Source organism: Panthera leo, chromosome D3, assembly GCF_018350215.1.
Source record: "Panthera leo isolate Ple1 chromosome D3, P.leo_Ple1_pat1.1, whole genome shotgun sequence".
In the NCBI taxonomy this organism is placed as follows: domain Eukaryota; kingdom Metazoa; phylum Chordata; class Mammalia; order Carnivora; family Felidae; genus Panthera; species Panthera leo.
The window spans coordinates 38828550-38848707 of NC_056690.1; the positions used below are offsets into that span (position 1 = coordinate 38828550).

At 43.9% G+C, this 20158-nt stretch overlaps 1 protein-coding gene and 1 long non-coding RNA gene across 2 annotated transcripts in view; one reads left to right on the top strand and one right to left on the bottom strand.

The window, feature by feature from the left end:
- Positions 1–6205: 6205 nt before the first annotated feature.
- On the bottom strand, positions 6206–20141 carry LOC122203272. Its single transcript, XR_006195110.1, has 3 exons — positions 19996–20141; positions 7375–7523; positions 6206–6726 (listed from the first exon to the last, which is right to left on the bottom strand). It is a non-coding gene; the product is annotated as an uncharacterized LOC122203272 (long non-coding RNA).
- Positions 17160–20158, top strand: part of EPB41L3 (erythrocyte membrane protein band 4.1 like 3) — a 147370-nt gene continuing 144371 nt past the window's right edge. Inside the window, exon 1 of the mRNA XM_042909903.1 lies at positions 17160–17240. The gene's annotated coding sequence lies outside the window, so the exon portion shown is untranslated. The remainder of the gene's footprint in view (positions 17241–20158) is intronic.

Genomic DNA, 20158 nt, shown 5'->3' on the forward strand with positions numbered 1-20158 from the left:
CATCCCTGGCCATTAGGAGCTCTTTCAGATTGGCTCCTGTGTTCTTTCTATATGCCCTTCTGCCCTGTTTAGCACTTCTTTACGTTATGGTACCACAGGATGCACCGGGCTTACCAAATGGAGCAAAGTTTAAAAATTAATTACAACTGTATTTGAAAAATAGTATTTCTCATTGGACATTCCATTCGGTGTGTCACTGGCCTTTTAGAAGTTTGGCACTTCTCATGAAGGATTTGCCTTGTATGGCCATAAGAAAACCACAGAAGATAGTAAGCTCTTTGTTTTCCTTTTCCCCCAATGTAAAGTCTTGAAAATTACTATGTAAAGTATGGAATGTAACATTCAAGTCACATAACAACGCCTGCCATTTAATTTCCTTTCAATAAATGTGCAAATGTTCCTTTTCCTGATCAATGTACCCGAACAAATGTAGATTTTTGGAATGGTGCAGCGGGGCATCCTGCAGTGTTCTCTAGAACTTTTAGGATCTGTGTGCTTAATTCCCCTATTTAGATGAATTTGTACTTTACCTGAGGCTTTGCCTTAGTTCAGCAACTGGCTGTCTCTTCCTACAAAGTGAATTAAATTTGAAAAAGTTAAAATTACAAAGTTGCTCTTAGCAGGTAGATTGTGCTGCCGAAATTGTTTAGTCTTTCTAAATGTTCCTCTGGGGGAGCTTTTTCTGAGAAATTAATTTTAAGGTAGGGATGAGAATTCTTCACTCTCAAAGCTCCAGAAATCTAGATTGGTGTGGATTGGGACGTTCTCCACCTGTCACTCATCATCGTTGCTATGCCATTAATCAAGGGAACCCATCTAATTTTAAATTTAGCTTTAATCAGCTCTTGTGCTATTTCCATTTTTATATCACCCATTTATACAAACACCTTAGATTACTTTCAGCATCTCTGTAAATCAGAATTCCAGAAAAACCTAGTCTAGCACACAGATTCTGGGAGGATTTATAGGGAAAGGAGCATTTGGGGGAAGCTCAGTGGAGTTACATCTGTTTTTTTTTTTTTAATTTTTTTTTTCAACATTTTTTATTTATTTTTGGGACAGAGAGAGACAGAGCATGAACGGGGGAGGGGCAGAGAGAGAGGGAGACACAGAATCGGAAACAGGCTCCAGGCTCCGAGCCATCAGCCCAGAGCCTGACGCTGGGCTCGAACTCACGGACCGTGAGATCGTGACCTGGCTGAAGTCGGACGCTTAACCGACTGCGCCACCCAGGCGCCCCTACATCTGTTTTTACACTGGGATGGAATCATAGTGTTTCAGCCAAAGATCACAATAAGATGAAAAGAAAAATCAATAAAAAGTTAGGCTAAATAACATATTCATGCTGTAGAACACATGAAGGCAAAATTTTATTTTATTTTTCTTTTTATTTTTTAGTTTTTGTAAGTAGGCTTCACGCCCAGCATGGAGCCTAACACAGGGCTTGAACACACAACCCTGAGATCAAGACTGGAGCTGCAATCAAGAGTTGGGTGCTTAACCAACTGAGCCACCCCCACACCCTGCCAAATTTTAAATATGATAACCATTGTCATGATAGAGATGCCATATAATGAATTTTCTCTGGTCTTAATAGAAAAATATGTCAATTATGTAGGCGAAAAACATTTTATTCGGATCGCATATAAAGAATCTGAGATAGTAATTAACTGTTAGGGATTCTGTTTAGTCTTCCCAGACTTTCCTAGCGAGGTAACCAAGTAAATGTTGCATGATTCGCATGAACCGCAAGAGGGTTTCAAATGAAACCCAGTAACTGTGAATTTATGAACATTTACATCCATGAGTTCATTTGTAGATTGATTATTTGGAACTCAGCAGACATTTTCCCACAGAAAGACTATCTTAGTGGTTGTCTTCCCAGGTAATTGGACAAAAGCCTCTTTCGTCCACGATACATTTAACGTCTGGATGAACTGTAGTATGTTAATTATACCAAATTGCCATTTTTTGTATTGCCGCTATGAAGCTTTGCCGTTAGGGTCCTACCTCTGGTGACTGTTGAGTAAGCTAGGAGTTCACAGAAAGCCCCAATGTAACATTCTCTCTCGTTCTCATTGTAAGGTGGGGGAAAAGCAGGGCTCTGATGGCAAAAGTAGAGGCTTCCTATAGTTAGGGTACATAATCCAGAATACCCATCACTCCGTCTCTCTCATTTTGTATAAAATCGGCATTCTAAATTAGGAAACCAGGGAAAATTTCCCTCTGCATTACTTTGTAAATAGGGGGGTTAATACGTCCAGATCTAATGATATGAGAACATTCCATGGTAGAAAACACTATCTATCATCTACTCTATTGATCTGCAGCTTTAGACCGACTGTGGCTGCCTCCACTTCATAAAAATGAAACTGTAGTAGGCAAATATTTTGAAGATCACAAAGTTCTCTGCAGGGAAAAGAAAGTGTTTATTCATCTTCCTAAGGAGTATATGCCAAATTATTGTTTTTTTGAAGGATTCTACAGAAATGGTCCTGGAAACGTTCCACTTTAGCAACTATCATTTAATGAATTTCAGACACTATGTAATGTTGGCAAGGAAAATCCTCCTAAAGCTCAAAAAACTCATACCTGATGTAGGGTAATTGAATTAAAGCACTATTGTGAAAGACTAAGTACACTTATAAAATATGAATGTCTGTCCTGCTGTACCCTCTCCCAGATGATGATGCTTAGAAAATTAATGTATTTTTACATAAATATGAGTAATAATAGCTAACATTTATTATGTGCCGGGCACAACCGGAAGAGCTTAACATGTTTGATTCTCATGCAACCCCACGAAAAGGGTGATGTGGTCATCCCCACTTTGCAACTAAGATACGGAAGCCCTGAAGAATAACTTACTCCAGAGCCAGCAGATTCCAGAGCCAGGTTTAAACTCAGCTCTTAAACACATCGGCTGTGCAGTTTCTATATAATTAAATATAATACATAATTATTCTATTTACTACCAGCTTAAAGTTTCCATATAAGCATAATGGTATCTGGATACGGATGTCGTTATTCGTTGCTCATTTCGAGGTTTTTATTAGGCTCATTTCTGCTTCCTCTTGGACAGGCTCTCATAATGGTTCCCCTAGGCATTGGGGATTTCTGTACATTTGCAAAGCCCTCTTCCTAGTGGTTTAGGCCCTAGGCTCCATTAATCTTGCATACTTGTTTGCAGTGTTTTTGTATCAATTAAAGGAAGCATGAGCATTACATGATAAATTAAAAAAAAAAAAACAAATATATCAGAGTGCATTCATTCAAAGGATTGGTGACTTCTTGGAAAGGAGAGATATTCAAGTAAATACCTCTATGCAGGTCAGTACAGTTCTACTGTTTACCTGGTTATGACCATGAGCAGTTACCTAACCTCTCATCTGTAAGATGGGTATAATAGACTTAAGGGTATTTTGTTTTTGTTTTTGTTTTTTGAATCTGGAGTGATAGAATGTGTGTAAAAGGGCTTAAGAGTGCCTGGCAGATAGTAAGTACCTAATAAATGATAGTTATTTTTGCAGGTGAAGATGACTGTGTTGTTCAAGATCTTTTTGGAACTACTCTTTGAACCTCCTTCCAAGTTGGCACGTTAAACTATTCCAAGAATTCTGTTGAGTGTGCTTACGGTTAAAACTCAGGGTTTTGGTTTCGTTTGGTTTGGGTCCGACGTCCGATGACCCTGACTCTAGCTGACCTCCCCATTCATTAGCTTGGTGCGAAATCATTTTGTCTCCCTCAAAAAAAAAAAAAAAAAAAAAAAGCAAAAACAAACAAAAACAAAACAACAATAATCCATTTCACCAACATGAGTACTCGCAGTTTTTGAAGCGATTGCCCCATAATGAGGCATATGCTCTTAAAAGAACTTCTCAGATAAGTGCCTTAAAAATGCTTCTCACCATGGCTGCAAGACTGGAAAGAGAAAACAAGAGAGTAGGACCCGCACACGTGTTACTGTGTAAGTTCTTTATTTGGACCCATGAGTCTGTTCCCTGCGAGCAGGTGTGGTTTCCTGCACTTACCCCTTTTCCATCGGGCAGTGTGACCAAGTCAGCAGCCCCAGCGGATTAGCTATTAAGGGCTCTCGGCTGCTTCTTTCCCAGCTCATCTGTGGAGTTACAGGTTCAACACCTGCTTCTCCCCACCACCCTGAGTGAGGGTTGAGGGCCATCCTCCTTCACTTTGTCAAGTGGGCTGGTTCTCCAAGGGCCCCGCTGCTCTGCTTCTGCATCCTGAAGTCCCCTGAGGTGCCACGAAGGGAGGCGGGGACCCCAGGGCCCTCTGGGCCTCGGGGGGGTGCTGAGGAGGGTGGCCAACAGGTATTATTGTGAGCTGCCCTCATAACTGCAATACCATTGTATGACACTTCCGTTTACTAAGTGCTTTTTAAATCAATTAGTTCATTTAATCCTCTCAATAGTCCTTGAAGCGGGTTTAGTCATTCAGTTTAGAAATGAGAAAGGAGATACACGGAGATGAAGCTACACGCTCCAAGCCGAGGTTAGGACGCTGGCGCGCGGGAGAGCCCGCAGGCTGACTCCAGGCCCCGTGCTCAGTCCCCCGCGTGGGGCCACGGGCGGACGCAGAGACTCAGGGTCTGCCCGGCTTTCCCTCAGCCCATCCCTGAGGTCTGATGTATAAACGTCTCATTTTCCTGCCCTTCAGGTTAACAGGATTAATCGCTGACATCCAGAGAGCCAATGGCATTCAGTAGTGAAGTCCAGAGGCCGACGCTCTCCTCTGAGGGAGAGTTGGGTCACCCTCCCTCCTAGACTGGCAACATTTCAGGTGTCAAATGTTCCTACTTCAGCCACGCTGCTAGGTGTGTTTCTCCATGGCAAGGTTTTTGTTTCTCCTCAGTCCCTGTTTGCAAATGATACAGATGAATATTTGAGTGCCCCCTATGAACCTTACCGAAGTGCCCAAGATCTGAAAAGCCTTGTTGATTTGGGGTCTATGCTTCTCATTTTCCTTTGTGTCACGCAGAAGTAGAGGGCCCCTCGCAACCACCTGCACAGGCAGCCACCTAAGTATATGGATTGAGGTGTTTCCAATAATGACAGTCCACTGGTGTTGATTTCTCATAGACGGTCGCTGACTGTCTCCTACGTGCCAGGAGGTGTGCTAGTTGGGGACATACTGATAAACGGAAGCAATGCCATCCTCAATCTCATGAAGGGAGACAGTGGTTCCTTCGGAAATCACACACATACATGCACACACATACACAAGCACAATGCATTGTTGCAGTGGAGGCAATGCTGGAAAACAGAGGGACTGGTGCTATCAGAGCCCCTAATGGGGATAGGTGACCTAGTTAGGGAATGGAAAAGAGGAATGGAAAAGTGGCCAGTCGGCTCAGAGCAGAGTTAGGGGTATGGTTCAGGAGCCTGGAGAGGACTCAAGGCATTGAAGCTGCATTCGTGGGTGTTGTCCTCACCCTGGAACAGTGGGATGGGAATGTTCAAAGCAGGGGGCCACAGCATCGGCCTTACATCTCTGAGAGTTTAAGCATGCTGGGGTGGGTGGGGGGAGGCTGGATTAGAAATCTGACAAGAGATTATTATAGAACGGAGGGCAAAGATGGGGCGACGTGGGCAGATCCAGGAGATGAAGGTAAAATGCAAAGGAGTTGGTAATAGATCTGATAAAGGGGTTGAAAGAGAGCAGGTGCCAGGAAGAGACCAGGGTTTCCAACTTTTGTGACTGAAGATTGGTGGTGTCATTCACTAAGCTCTCTACTACCTGGTGCTAGGAGTTTTTTCAGGTTTTTTTTTTAAAGGGTTAATGTGTCATGCTGTGCATTCTGGAAAATACAAATATGAGTAAGAGATACTCGCTGCCCCCCCCCCCCTCCAGAGCTTGCAGTATAGCACTGGGGGGCAGGGAGAGTGGTTGAGATACTCTGTCTCCTAAAACTTATTTAAATTATGGCTGTTTCATAAAGTTGGCAATGGTCACACACACAGATCTTCCTTCCAGGGGGGTGGAGGCCTTAGAACTTGGGTGCCCTGGTAGACGAAGAGCCTGGGAATGAGGAGACATTCTTGGCAGAGGAAGGAATGGCCTGATGACCTTGGAAAGGCACCGTGAATCACTGAATAAAACCTTAATGCAGACCAAATGGAAAAACACAGTACAGGCTTCAAGCTTGAAATTACAGAATTGAGAACTCATCTTTCATGGGCATGCCAAGTACAATCAAAAGAAGTGAGCCATTTATTGGGCACAAGTGGGATGAGAGTGATTTGTGAAGACAGAGGGTACGTTGCAACTTCTTTTCCTCCAGCAGCCTTTTAAAAGTATTCACTGCCCGATCGTTGCTAAATCTTTATAAGTATCACCATGGCAACCATTGATATGAAAAATAATATTAGCCTGGACACTTCCGCTTCGGTTGATCTGACATTTTCCGCCACTGATGGTCAATTTCATTGTTTGTGCAGATGAGTAAGGAGGATCCTGCTTGGATCCTGTCAGATTTTCTTTTGTCCTGGGAAGATGAATGCTGGTTAAATCCACCCGGATGTTAAGTAATGACCCAGCGCCATTTTGGGGAGGTGTGGCTTTCCCATCTTTTCATCTCTGGGGACGTGGTGGGAGGTGCAGCCGACTGCTGTCATCTGTGTTGGTTCAGGGATGAGGATGGAGAGTGCTTTAGGGTGGTTGGGAGATTTTGCCGAAATCACTTCCACCGGTGGGCGTGGAGGAGGGACGCTGCGTAGAACGATGCACACACTTCTATCATAGGCCCACTGTTCTTTCTTGTATTTAGTTTCTTCCTTCTGAAGCTCTTCCTTCTAGTGTCTAAAACCAATCTGGGGCACCTGACTCCTCAATTCTATATTTTCTATTCCTCTAATCACTCTTCTCCCCAGAGTCTCACATTTTATAATCCCTACTGCTTTCTTCATTCCTTCATCCAACAAATGCACGTTGAATGCCTTCCCTACACCAGGCACTGTTCTAGGTAGCTGGGACACCAGTGAAAAGGGGCCCAGAACCCGTCTTTGTGGGACTTAAGCTGAATGGTGGGAGACAGGCAATAAATATAATAAGGAAATGGTGAGTATGTTCGGTGATAAGGGGAACCAAGTGGATAAGGGGTAGGAGTGCTGGGGTAGCCCAGGCCAAGATTTAATAAGCTTATCGGGGTAGGCCCTTTCGAGAAAGTGATACATGAGCAGGCACGAAGGAGGTGAGGATGTTAGCACAGGACGGAGAGAAGCCTGCTCATCTGAAGAGCTGCAAGGCCAGGGTGAGTGAGACAGGCAGTGTGGATGGGAGATGTGCTCAGACGGTAGTGTGAGATAGCATGCGGTGGGATGATGCAGGTCCGGGGGCCTTTGGGGCCTTTGTACGTACGTGTATGACTGACACGATCCGGTTTGTTCTACTGGGATCACAACACCTCTTTGGAGAATGACTAGAAAGGACCCAGGTGCAGAAGAGAGAAATGCGGCGAGGCTGTTGCAAGAACCAGGCGAGGGACAATGGTGGCTTGCGTCACAGTGCTAGTGGTGGGGGTGAAGAGAAGTGGTTAGATTCTGGATAAATTTTGAAGGTAGGGCCACTAGGATTTACCGAGGGATCGGAGAATTCCCCTTTGGTCTTTTTCTCAAGCTGTAAGGAGTAGGACAATGCTCTTGCTTAGTAAAATCGATACAAATCTATATAGGAATTCCACTCATGCTGCCACTTTTTAAATTTAATATTTCCCTTCCTGTAGAGGAAATCCCAACTGAACATATATGGAATTCTGTAAGAACAATTTAGCATCATGGTTAAGAGCACAGTTTGCAGAATAAAATTGACTGGTCCCAGATGTGTGACTAAGGGCAAGTTAGTTAGCTGCTCAGTGGCCTCAGTTTTATCCTTCCTAAAATATGGACCATAAGAGCTCCTGCCTCATAAAACGGTGAGGAATGAAGAGAAAATACACATATGAAGTGCTTAAAATCATGTGGCGTATACTGTATTAAAGAAAAGTTAATAGTAATGGTTATTATTTTATTAGCATTTGCCTTATGTTCTTTCAGTAGCTTCTTAAACTATAAACGACCTGAGTATTTTTTTCTATATTAGCGTTCTTAGAGACCTGTCAGAGAACTTTTCTGTTCTCTAAAATGTCCCTGGTAGTAGAGAGTCATTCCTTAACTCAGTGCTTCTCTGCATTCACAGTGAATGCAATGTTTCTCATTGAAGTGCATTATTGTACTGTAAACTTCCCATTCTTGAAAGTCAAAAAGCACAGTTGAGTATTGGCGATTTCATGAAATCTAACTAAATATGTATGTATGTGTGTGTATTTGGTTCTCTAGTTAGAGACCTTACAGGTCCAGCTAAGGAGTCAGATCACCCAAGACCATCCTGGTCCTACTGGCCATTGTGTAACCCTGGACACGTTGAACCTGCTTCTGCCTCATTTCCCCATTCTCTAAAATAGGGGGGATCAGAGAATCTAACTCCCAAGGTTCTTGTGATGGTGAAAGGTAGTCTCATAGAACAAGAGCTTGTAAAACAGCTCTCGCACACACACACAAAAAATGATCAAAACATTTTGACTCTTAGTACAAATAATGATCCCTGGGCTGGGTGCCATGATGTACTATCCCAGTGCCTGCCTGAACCCTCCTGGGGAAAATGGCTAGCTCCCATTCATAAAACATTAGGATTATATCTATTTAGACATGATTTCCTATAGACTCCTCTAATTTTTTTCAAATATTTTTCATGAGTTTCATCAAAAAGTACATGCTGGAAACGTCTATTAATTTATCACTTAAGATAATCATGAGTGCTCATGTGTATTTTCTCTGTCTCACACAAGAACTTGGAATAAAACCATGAATGATAATTTTTTTCTTTGGAGTGTTTGAAGAGCTGTTGAAATCTTCGTCATGATATTTAGTGTGTTAGGCGTTCTTTATGCCTGTTGTTAAATATGCCATCACTTTACTGACACATTACAATGAAGTGGGCAGCCAGCTATAGTAATGGGTTTCCCCTGAAAAGTGTGAGTACCAACAAATCTGATGGTAGGCATGACCAGGAAACCAAATGTGTTCAAAAAACCAGCTAGTTTTATAGAGGATAATGGGTACATGCATGTGTAAGCCAATGGTTTTTATCAAGTACTTCAGGTAGTCTTTCAAAGGACATAAATAGGTAGCCAATATCTGCTAATTAATTATTAATAATCTATATTAATTCTATTAACATTTACTTCTATGGCACCTTTCTTTTGAAGAATTATGAATATTCAATTTTGTGATTTTTACTCCTGCTCTTCCACTCTGACTACACATAAAATTCATTTGGAAAAGGTTAAAAAAAATACTGATACCTGGGTGGTACTTTCTAAAGGTTCTGATCTAATTGGTTTAGGGTGGATCTCAGGCATCAGTATTTTAAAATTATACTTTTAATTTAAGCTTTTTATTATAAACTATGTCAAATGTACACAAAGTAAAGAGAATTGTAATAATAAGCCCATATGTATCTATCACCCAGGCATGATAGTGAACTTCGGTTGCTATCTTTTTTGGGTGCCTATGTGGCTCAGTTAGTTGAGCATGGAACTCTTGAATTTCAGCTTAGGTCATGATCCCAGGGTCGTGGGCTCAGGCCCCATGTCAGACTCTGCACTGAGTGTGGACAGTACTTGGGATTTCTCTCTCTCTCTCTCTCTCTCTCTCTCTCTCTCTCAGAAGATAAAGAAAGGAATACATGAAGCTTAGTTGCTGTTTTTTAAGTGTTCCTGTAAGTGATTCTTCTAATGTACAGGCCTGGTTGAGAACTATCACATGATTCTGTTTTTTTAATGTTTATTTATTTTGAGGGGGGATAGGGGCAGAGAGAGAGAGGGAGAGAGAGAATCCCAAGCAGGCTCTGCACTGTCAGTGCAGAACGCATGGCTCCATCTCCCAACCCCTGAGACCACGAACCGAGCTGACATCAAGAGTCGGTCACTTAAGTGACTGAGCCACCCAGGCGCCACCCCCCCCCCATCACATTCTTCTAATAAAATAGAAAATGGAAGGAATAATTTCAATGCATATTGATAACAAGAAAAGCTGAAATTTGCCCCAGGCCACATATCATGATTTTAATGTATCATCTAGTACTCTGTTCATTGAGCCCTAATGGTGTTCATGGACATATATGTAATATGGTAGGTGTATGCCTGATTTTGTTAAACAGTGGAATAATTTGGGAATGGGCATTGAAACACCTGGAAAAAATTCAGGAAAAGGCTTGAAATATAATGGTTTCCTAGGTAGAATTTTTATACCTTGACTCAGTATCATCCTCGGCCACCTAAGGTCACTCTGCAAAACCTGGCTCAGAGATAAGAAGGGTCTGATGAGTAAGGGTAGGACAAGTAGATTAAATTTATTAAGCAGAGAAAACATGTGGGAGGGGAATGGACGGTGGATACTGTCATCAGATTCGCAGAGAAAAAGCCCTAAGCCAATGGCAAATGAATCTCAACCTATAGCAAAGAAGTTTTGTCGGAAATGCCATAACATGTAAATATATATCAATCTGTGTGTTTTAATGAAGTCAACGTTTGAGGTTCTACCTCAACAGTGAGGCATTGTGGACAATTCCTGGTTTCTGAGTGGCAAACACTTGGAAAACAATTTGATCTCAGAGTTGGACATAACTTTATTTATTTTTTTTTTTTTTAATTTTTTTTTCAACGTTTTTTATTTATTTTTGGGACAGAAAGAGACAGAGCATGAACGGGGGAGGGGCAGAGAGAGAGGGAGACACAGAATCGGAAACAGGCTCCAGGCTCCGAGCCATCAGCCCAGAGCCTGACGCGGGGCTCGAACTCACAGACCGCGAGATCGTGACCTGGCTGAAGTCGGACGCTTAACCGACTGCGCCACCCAGGCGCCCCCATAACTTTAAATATGACATTGCCAAAGTGCCCACCTGACGGAGGACTCTATTCTGGGGCAATACTGACATTATGGTATCTCTTTGAACATTCTAGGCGGAGAGCCTACTGCTCATAAGATAGCCTGATGCACATTTCAATAGCAACCCTCTTTTATTGAGCTGAAATCTCCTCATTCTTTAACATCTCTTTTCATGATAGAAAATATTTCTGATGCCCCCAATGCTGTCTTGTTACCTAAATATAGGTAGATGTAGTGCTAGAATACAATTTTTCATGCTTCTAAGTCTCATCGACTATAAAATTAAAAGAACCTTACGAAGCCATATGAAAAATGTAAGACCCTTACAGTAAACCATTAATTTAATGGGATTAATGATACTGTTTTTCTGAAGCAAAATTCTTCAGGTTGTACTTAAGGGTAGAAAGATATAGCCTCTGGTCAATTTCTTTATTTATTGTTCATTAGTTTCCACTCATCAGTGCAGGGGGTGTCTGTTTGCATATGTATGTTATACCAGAATGTATTCATAATTGAAAGTCTCCCTTTGCAGGGTTTGAGATCGTCAAGTCTCACACTTAACCAAAACTGCCAGCAATTAGTTCTCCATTTCCTGTTTTAATGAGACATCCCTTGGCAACTTTGTAAAGATGTTTTGTGCACTTGGAAATTAAGGTCAGAGTTGTAGTTTTACTGCAATCTTCAATAAATGGGCATCTAATCCAATTATTGCTGGAATTGGGTACAGAACAATCTTTCACTGTTATTTATTACTATACTTACTGCTAATGAACTGCTGTTGCAGATTGATGCATACGACAGGATCCAAGCAATAACTCTTGCAAAGTGCGTGCTGACTTGCAGTGTAGACTCCCTTTAGTTCTGCTCACCTCTATGCCTGACTGAGGCTAACCTCCCACCGCTTGTCTCTGTTCCAACTTCTAGGAAACATCTGGCCTAACACTACACTAACTTTGTCACCTGCGGGATTATTGTTGTGTGCTGGTCTCCTGGGTCCTGGGACCTTGTTAAAAGTGTCCGCTCTCTGGACTCCAGAGGTTCTTTTTTTTTTTTTTACTTTTATTTTTGAGAGAGAGAAAGAGACAGAGCACGAGGTGGGGAGGGGCTAGAGAGAGAGGAAGGAGACGGGAGACACAGATCCAAAGCAGGCTCCAGGCTCTGAGCTGTCAGCACAGAGCCCGACGCAGGGCTCGAACTCACGCACCCCAAGATCATGATCTGAGCCAAAGTTGGATGCTTAACTGATTAAGCCACTCAGGCACCTCCAAAGATTCCGCTTTGCTTAGTCTAAGGCTGGACCCAAGAATGGGTGGTATTAACAAGCACTCTGAGTGATTCTAATGTAATTAGTGTGAATACTTTTATGACTCTCCAAGATTATTGTTGACATGAAAAGTATAAAATTTCAGCTCTTTCCAAACAACCTGGATTCAGAAACTCTGGCATCCTTCTCAGATTTGCCATCAGCTGCAAATAAGCCCACCTTGCATGTTCCAAGTTCACCTTGAACAGGAAAGAGTCAATAGCAGAAGCTTTTTAAAAAATGGCTTTGACCTATTAAACACCAGATTTATTTCAAGGGACACAGATATTCTAGATGATATTTTCCTTGATTCCCAGAATATTCTAGATGCTGTGGACTAGAGTGGAATCACATTTTCAGGTTGTACCCATGCAGTTAAAGTATGTAAGTACAATGAGGTAATTGGAAAAGGGGGGAAAAAAGTGCTGGAAAGCAGGAATCAAATTAAAAAGCACAGCTGACATTTTTCTTGGTGTAGTTCTAGCTGTGTACCTCTTAATTTATAAAGTTAATTATGGCATGTTTGCCTGAAGAGGGTAACATAAACCTGGAGACAAAGTTAAGTTAATAAACCAGACATATGAATGCGTCTTATTACCCGTTTTTTTTTCTTCTTCAGCTAATTCTTGTTGATTGCTGTTAGGAAAAAAATATAATAGCTGGTTAGGATTATTTACAACTTTATAGGAGACTGAGAGGCTTGCTGGCATTTATTTTATGTCCTTTGGGGCAAAGTGATTGAAATGTTAAGTGTCTTAGTATAACCCAATATAGATCATGTTTGATATATCACAGTAGTCTCAGATGGTGATAGTTTGGGAGTTGAATTTAGCAATTTTATAGGTTACCAACTTCCATTCTTTATATTTTGCCATTATATATAAACTGGCCAAATTAGTCTTAATGGATTTTTATTTTTACTTAAGGGGAGAAGAGAAGAGAATTGAGCATTTAAACTTTATAAAGAACCAAGGATTAGAATAACCTTAAATTTTTAAAAAATTATTCTATTTAAAAGTGCTGAGATTTCTAAAATTTACTTGAAATGTAAAAAGTAAAAAAAAAAAACTTAGTAAGTTTTTGTATATTTTAATACAGTGGAATTTACGCAATATGGATTGGCCCTACCTTTATGACTAATATTTTTACAAGAGGATAACATAAAGACAGAAAGGAGGCAAATATGAAATTCTGATGAATAGGAGTGATTTTTTAAAGTGATGTGTAGGCATGTCTAAACTTGCTTCTTCGCATGTGTACATATTTTTGTACATTTTATGCTGCATTTATAATTATTGGTGGTTTTTTTACTTCATTTTGCATCTGTGCTCTGCATGTATACAGACCCCAGAAATGATGTATACAAACCCTGAATGAAGACAGCATCTGGAAGCTTTAACGAGCTATAAACTTGACACTATTCTGAAACCCCAGAAATTCCTAAACAAATTTTTATTTCATTAGAATAAGCTTGTTGCTTTTGAATGAGGCATTAATCCCCATACTTCCCTCATTTGTTGTCCCTGGTAAGGCTGTGGCTGAAGACTTTGTATCCTGATTTCAAGGACTTGATATGCAATTCAGGCGCCTGACATTATCCTGAGCATACAACACGCCTTAACTAGTTACTGCAAATGTGGCTAACATTTTACTAAAGCATTCTAGCTTGAAAAACAGTCAACTTGAAGTGCTGGAGAATACGGAAATTTTAAAAAGTATCACAGTGCTTTATGTGATGGTAGTCTGAGGTTGTCAAAGAAGGCAGATGAGTGTTGTATGTCTATTAGAGTGGCCACATTCGTAGGGTTTGGTGGGTCTTTGATACTCTTCTAAGCCTCATGCTGGAGGGCAAAGTTCTGATGTATTCACTGGACAGATTCTTTGCCATTTCTTTCTGGGGTCTTGTTGATGAGGCTGACCGTAGGGCCGTGATACAATCTGCAAATTCTGCCCTTGCCGTGGCTATCGGGTTGGAGTTCTCTTTGCTCAACAGATAGCAGAGCAGAATACCGATACCAATGAGTCAGTATGCTGATGACACCCGTGGTTGGGTAGAGGTTTGGGGACATCCTGTTTCTATGGTTTGGGGTGAAGTTTCACACACATCTTTTACCAGAAGTTAGCTATACCCCTCTTCTCTGTACCATGGCTAGATATCTAGATGGCTTGTTGGCCTTCAGTAATATATTCCGTGTGGAGTAGAATAATTTATTCTACTAGATGGATGTGGCAGGGTAAGCCTTAGTATGGTGCTTGAGACCAGAACAGGCATCCTGAGACGTGGGCTGGAGTCATGGAATCCTTGCCCACGTTTCTTGGATTATTTCGGTGGATAGAGTAAACTGGGAATCTGACGGACTGGGTTTGCAGGACAAATCTCTACTAACTCTAGAACTGTGTGAAAGGTATTCCCTCAACCTAAGAGCTGCATTTCTGTAACTTACTGGAAAAGCACCAGAAGGGGTTTCATACTGGTAAGAATAAGGGCTTCTCTAGGGTTACAGGTGGCTTCATTTTTGGTAGTAAGAGGGATGCAGGAAGAAGTTAGTCTTTACGAAAGAAAGCAAATCCAACTGTAATGGGATCATCACCCTGCTTTCTACTTAATTTTGTTACTTTCCTTCTCTTTTCCATGTAGAAAAGCGCATAATTAAGTTTCCCGATAAGAGTTAAAAAAGGTTTTTCGTGATTGCTTTTGCTCAGCAGGTATTGACAAGTGATCGTGTCTTTTTATTTTATAGACCCCTAGTATTTTTGAAGCATAAGGAATGTTGGAGACAGGCTCTTATATCATACATAAGGAAACTCAGCCCTCAAATATAGTGACAGTTGAGCCCATTGGTCAACATCCATTTATTTAGCAAAAATGTTCAGGGCTTGGCTTGCAATGTGCTCAGTGAGGCACTGTGGGGAGACAGAGAGGACTATGAGGGGCTCCTGCATATTAGTAAGGTAGAAGTAAACATTTATTACAGAGATAGGAGCATGTTCCCGGTAGAGCTGAATGTTGTACATGAGTTTTTGTTTGGTATTTTTCGATCTGTGCTAGGAAAAACAAAAAAGACAAGCTGAGAGCCAAAGATTTGCATAGCAGTTGTTTCCCAGATTTACTGTTTAACTATGAAGCAGTATGGTTTTTACTCCAAAATTTGAATTCGTGGGATATTAGGATAATTAGCTAGGTACTTCTAACTTTTAAAAAAATAGTATTTAGTATTCTCACGTTTTCTCCCAAGGAAATAGACATCTGTACGTTTTTGCTGATTTTCTCCATCACCAGAAAGAATACGATTTGTGAATCAGGGAGAAAACAGTTTGCTTTCGATTTAAAAAAAAAAAAAAAAAAAACAGCAGAAATATGGCCATAAAGTGAATGAAAATACGAAGCCATCTGTGTCTGAAATGATAATGTCAACTTGGTTTTTGTTGTAAACAATACAATTTGTTCAAGTCCACTTCTAAAGGAGAGCGTTTCACACAAACATGGAAGAAAAGCCTTTCTTCATTCACAGATCTGACATGCCACAAAGCCATATACGTACAAATCTGGTATGTGTTCTCCTGTAGCCCAGACAGAAAATTAATACGGGTAGTCCCCAGATACATCTTCCAGCATTTGAACTATCACCTTTATCTGTCACTTGACACTTCAGGTCCTTGTTACCCGTGACACTTGAGGCAATGCCAACATCGCTTCCTATCAGCGTCTTGTATTTGCCTATGCATTCTCCAGGTCACCAGCTTCTTTTTCCTTTGCCAGAACTTAAGCCACATTCTCTTGCTTCGAATTTCCCAAAGCTGCACATCTCCCACAGGATGCAGGTTCGGAGACTCCATAGCAACATAGCAACCGTGATTTTCCAACCTTCTCTCCCACGCCACCTGAAAAAGGCCCCCCTCCCCCTTTCTAGTGCTTTTGCCCTGTCCTAGAAACCCAGGCCAAGTCTCCCCACCTCCAGAGCCTTCACTCACAGACCAAGCCTGTTAATCTCTGCCACAGGCTTTGATTCTGCACCACATCTTTGGCACCCAATAGTAAATGCCATAGTTTTGTGAATCCATCACCCGCCTCTCTCCCCTTAAGTGAGAGGGTGCGTCCCAGAAAGGGTGACCAGGACTATTTAAAGAGGGCCTTAAACACTTTAGTAAATATGCCTTGGCTGCTTGGCTGGAGTTCAGGTGTTGTGACCCTACTCAGAATAATTTCTTTCACTTGTAAATCAGAGCATCCGCCCCCTCCTCTCCCTTGCTGCTGAAAGCCTGGCCGATAATGACTTGCTTCCCTGAACGACTTGGAAGCTTGGGAGACCACCTGTAACTTGTGGACTTCTATGGTGGGAGGTGGGAGTCGGGAGGCGGGAGCTACCAAAAGACAGAAAACCTCTTCCGTCCCCCTTTTAATTCAAGTGTTCCCTATTAGCTTAATATTTCTTGAACACCCACCTGAGCAAAGAGGCCACCAATTTGAATTTTATCTTTAAAAAAAAAAAAAAAGGAACATTACTGCAGTCCCTGAGCCTATAAATTACTCACCTGCTGGTCGGGACACCCTCCCCCCGCTCTCACAGGGACTGTCTGGGAGGCGTGAGGAGGGGACAGAGAGCCGGGGCAGTAATCTCAAGTGGAGACCCAAAGGCTAACGCTATTGGCGACTGTCTCGAGGCGTTGTCCCCGCGTCTGCTACCCCTGCGCCAGGACGGAGGGGCCAGTTACAACCTAACTGTCCTAAAGTGCCGCGGTGGCCCCCGCCCCCGCCCCCGCAGCTGGGAGGCGAAGGCAGGACGCCGCCGGCTTGCTCTGCGCCGGCTCTGGGCGTGTGCCCCCGCCGCAGCTCCGCGGAGCCTCCGAGCCGCCTGCAAAGGGGGGCGGGGAGCGGCGGCGAGCAGCCCGCGTCTGCGGCTTCCTCCCCACGCCCGAGCCTCCTGCGCACAGCCGGGAGGACGCGAGCCCGAGCCTCGTCCCCACGCCGCGGCGCGCGGGCTCCCTGCCCAGCCGAGGTAACTTTTCTGGCCGCCGGAGCGGGGGGATCCGAGGGGGGTCTCCGGCTTGAGAGGCGCGGAGGACGAGCCGGAGGCCGGGGGCGAGGCGCGCGGGGTGCGCGGCTGACGCGTGGCTCCGGCGCCGCACGGCCGCCCGAACTGCGGGAGCCCGGCCCCGGAACCCGCCTGCCCTCCGGCCGGGACCCCCGCGGGGCCGGGCCGAGCCGGTGCGCTGCGCGCCGCGCCGGGGACGTGCCCGCTCCGCCCGCCGCTCTGCAGCATCGGCTGGGCCGGCGCGCGGAGCCTGAGCACCGGCCTCCGGCCTGGGGGCCTCCCCCGGAGCCCTGGCCGGGAGGGGCGCTCGGTCCCCGCGTCCCTTCTGCACCAATTTGCCCAGATCCCCCGTTTGGGGCGCCATGTTTTAAGTTACCCCTCGGGCCGGGGGCGAGGGAGAGGCGGGCTGCGCGGGGAGGGGCGGGGGACCGGGGGCGACACTGCGGCGCCGCCCGGGGCGGGCGGCCGGCCGGCGGGAGGGGCCCTGCGCTCAGCGCGCCGCGGTTTGCGGGCTCGTCCGGGTTGCCTGGCGCGGGCACGGCGCGGGGCCGGTAAGGTGCGCTCGCCACAAAGCATCCCCGCTCGGGAGCGGGCCGGCCGCTTTTATGTAACTTGTCGCCTTCCTGGAACTGGGGCGGCGTCCCCCGGACGGCGGCGGGGGCTGCAACCGGCCCCCTGGGGGAGGAGGAGGGAGCGTCCTAGAGAGGTTGCTTCTGGCCCGGCACCTGCGGCGCCCCCAGCCCCGGCCTGAGCTCCCCTTGCCCCCTGCGTTGGAGCCGGAGCGCGGGGAGGCCGAGGGGCGGGGACCCGCACTGCTCACCTGGCGCTCGAGGGACTGCGAGCGGCCTCGGGAGGTGTCTGCGAGGGCGGCTTTGCGGCGCGTGGGGGTGGGGAGGCCGGGGCTTCGGACCGCGCGAGTCGTGGTCTCAGCCAGTTCCGGGCGGGTGTTTCCCGGCTCCTGCCGTGGGGGCTCGCTCTCTCGGCTTTCGCCTCTCATCTCGCCCTACTTCTTCCCCTCCCCCTTTTCCCTCTCGGCTCCATCCCCCGCCAAGTTCATGGCTTCTGCAATGCGGTGGGTGTGGTTACCTAGTAAATTGTAACTGGTCCTTTGCAGTGCGAGCAGTCTGTTCTTTCGGGGGGTTTTATACCTACGAATCCAAAGTTTTCTAGGGTTTTCTCCTCCAGTTGCAGCCAGGGTTAAAGTTGGAAAGAGATTGTTGCAAACAGAATGATAAAGAAAACATGTGGTATTAATTACGTGTGGAGGCTGGGCTGGGAAATCCTGAGAGGGCCAGGCAGTCCAGCTAATGCACTGCTTCCATTACGTGTTTAAGTTGGTGTTTCAGTGTTTTTACATTAGTCTTGCAGTCCTGCAGAATTGCTTTTGCAGATATCCTGCCTGACCTTTTTGGGGGCTCCTTTCAGCCTCTCTGAGGTGGCTAGGTGTACTGGTGGTTCCCTTCGTTAACATTAACATCCCTGATGGCAGAGTCTTCACTCTTAGTCCTAAGAACATTCTTTTTAAGTTTTACTCTGATACTGAAAGTCTCAAGGGATCAAACATTATAAAATTACGCTTATACCTGGGAGCCCCGGACCCAGGGCCAATTGCTGCAAATTAAGCAGAGAAGCCCCATCAAACGGGAGCACATCAAGCTTGAGTGAACTCTGGGGAATAGGAGGTGATTTATATCTTGACTCAGAGTTTTTAAGAAATGCATCTTAATTTTGGTTTCAAACTTTAAAAAAAAACTTTAGTTGGCTTAACAAAGTTGTGAAAGGAAATAAAGGCTAGATTGAGAAACCCAACTGTAATTGGTTAATTTCACAAAGCACTGATAAAAATGTCTGAATACCAAAGACTTATTTGCATTATAATTTTCTGATGGTTTTGAAAAGCAAAATATATCAGATGCACAAGTTACTGCATCAAGTTTAGCTAATCCACTTCAGGCAAATAATTTTTTGCAAAAAAGGACGTTTTGTGAATGATTTAGCAGTAACAAAAAAAGTAGCCACTTTAATTTGTAATACCCCTTTTAGGTGAAGGATTGAGAAGATACAGGTCAAAAATCAGTGTCTCAGCAAACTGTTTACATTTAATTTTCAAGCCATTTCTTCATGAATGTGATTTAGGCAGTTTTTGTCAATTCCTTACAGTGCTTGGACTTTGGCCAGCTTTGAATTGTGTTGAAACAGAAGACCAGGGAGATAGATAGATAGATAGATAGATAGATATTTTTTTTTTTTACTTGATCAGAAGCTAGTTTATACATATGTTGGTTTTTTAAAATTGTTTGCTCAAATGCACTAGGGGCTGCCCAGATGGAAGAGGGGCAAGGCTTTGTATATCGAGAGATGTGATATTGTCATTATCTTGTGAATCTTTTCTGGATTTACTATATGTGGGATTAAAATATGGCAGGAACTTTTTGTCCAGGGTATTGTCTTACATGTTGTAATATACATATTCATCTTCTGCTTTAAAAAAGTCTTAAAATTCACAAATTAGAATTCATGACCTCTCCATGAAGTAAAACTGCAAGAGAGGCTGAAAAATATACATGTTTCTCTTCTGTGAGAATTTGACTCTAATGAAGAGAGAGGCTTCTGATTTACTCGACTGCCCTGATCCTCTTTAATTCCCATAGTGTCTTCCAAGTTTCCAACTACAGTTTCCCCCCCTGAATGTCAGCTTTATTATGGAAGATAGACTTACTATTGAAAACCACGAATCAAATTCATCTTTAGCACCACTTCCTTTTAGAGAGATCTTGGGTGGTACAGTTGCTACATCTTTCAAAAGGCGGGCTAGCTGCTAATTTGTTGGGAATTCATCAGACACTCCTGTGGGTTCTGCTGTCATTTGCCTTGGCTGCAAA